The 1,819-nt window shown below is 37.4% G+C and overlaps 1 protein-coding gene across 1 annotated transcript in view; it reads left to right on the top strand.

Moving 5' to 3' along the window:
• The window catches only part of LOC109462718 (collagen alpha-1(VIII) chain-like), an 11,936-nt gene that overhangs the window by 7,395 nt on the left and 2,722 nt on the right, over nucleotides 1-1,819 (top strand). The window lies entirely within an intron of this gene.

The raw sequence follows: 1,819 nt of genomic DNA, 5'->3' as shown, positions 1-1,819 counted from the left end.
GTTCATTCTCAGAATCTGATGTAAAAAAGTAGACTTGTACCTATGGTTCATTCTCAGAATCTGATGTAAAAAAGGGTGACTTGTACCTATGGTTCATTTACAGAATCTGATGTAAAAAGGTGACTTGTACCTATGGTTCATTCTCAGAATCTCATGTAAAAAGTGACTTGTACCTATGGTTCATTCACAGAATCTGACGTAAAAAAAGGTGACTTGTACCTATGGTTCATTCACAGAATCTGACGTAAAAAAAGGTGACTTGTACCTATGGTTCATTCACAGAATCTGACGTAAAAAAAGGTGACTTGTACCTATGGTTCATTCACAGAATCTGACGAAAAAAGGTGACTTGTACCTATGGTCCATTCACAGAATCTGATGTAAAAAAGGTGACTTGTACCTACGGTTCATTCACAGAATCTGACGAAAAAAGGTGACTTGTACCTATGGTCCATTCACAGAATCTGATGTAAAAAAGGTGACTTGTACCTACGGTCCATTCTCAGAATCTGATATAAAAAAGGTGACTTGTACCTATGGTCCATTCACAGAATCTGATGTAAAAAAGGTGACTTGTACCTACGGTCCATTCTCAGAATCTGATGTAAAAAGATGACTTGTACCTATGGTTCATTCACAGAATCTGATGTAAAAAAGGTGACTTGTACCTACGGTCCATTCTCAGAATCTGATATAAAAAAGGTGACTTCACGGCACGAAAAACGGTATTTACGGATGCTTAAACTATGCTTAAAGTCAACGTATATTCCGTCTTTACGCATCTATACACGTTTTATACGAGTACGTAAAGATCGACGTTACGTGGTCTTTCCGTAGGTGCGGATGGATCCTTATTTTCCGGTTTTCACGTAGCCTTTAAGCACTTAAAGATGTCTTAAATGATGATTAAAATATTTTTAAATTGTAAGTAAAATTAACGTATTTTTATTGTTTAAGCATTTTTAAGGGTAATATACGTATTTGTAAAGATGACGGAAAGGTGCGGATGGATCCTTATTTTCCGGTTTTCACGTAGCCTTTAAGCACTTAAGATGACTTAATAATAATGAAACATTTTAATTGTATGTAAAGTTGACGTATTTTCATCATTTAAGCATTTTTAAGGATGATATACGTATGTGTAAAGTTGACGGAAAGGTGCGGATGGATCCTTATTTTCCGGTTTTCACGTAGCCTTTAAGCACTTAAAGATGTCTTAAATAATGATGAAAATATTTCTAAATTGTAAGTAAAGTTGACGTATTTTCATTCTTTAAGCATTTATTACGGCTCATATAAGTGTGTGTAAAGATGACGGATAGGTGCGGATGGATCCGTATTTTCCGGTTTTCACGTAGCCTTTCAGCTGCTTAAAGTTGTCATAAATACTTTTTAAAATGCTCTTATAACGTATTTAAAGTTCACGTTTATTTCTAATTGAAGCACTTTTACGGCCAATATACGTGTGTGTAAAGGTAATCATTTGTTGCGTATATGGTGCTTATTTTTTGGATTTTCAGTTGACTTTCAGCAGCTTAAACTGCGTCTTTATTACCCATAAAGTATGCGTAACGTTGGCGTATTTTGTTGCATTTACTTGCCGTTTATTCTGCGTATGTCAGAGGTATTTGTGGCATTTTGGTGTCCAGTCCTGTCGTGGTTTGGGTGGGCTATCTTCGGGCCTGCCGTCCTGTTGAAGTTAGGCTCCCTGGATAGAGTTTAGCGGCACGATATCGATGCGAAACATACCGGGGAGCCTGGCTTACTCCGGCGGCGAAGAGGTCCTGGATCCCCAAAGAAAGCCGCTTCATACCCGGTA

Source organism: Branchiostoma belcheri, unplaced genomic scaffold (genome assembly GCF_001625305.1).
Source record: "Branchiostoma belcheri isolate BF01 breed outbred unplaced genomic scaffold, Haploidv18h27 scaffold12, whole genome shotgun sequence".
In the NCBI taxonomy this organism is placed as follows: domain Eukaryota; kingdom Metazoa; phylum Chordata; class Leptocardii; order Amphioxiformes; family Branchiostomatidae; genus Branchiostoma; species Branchiostoma belcheri.
The sequence above is the reverse complement of the archived record's forward strand: the minus strand, read 5'-3'. Positions and strand labels throughout refer to the sequence as shown.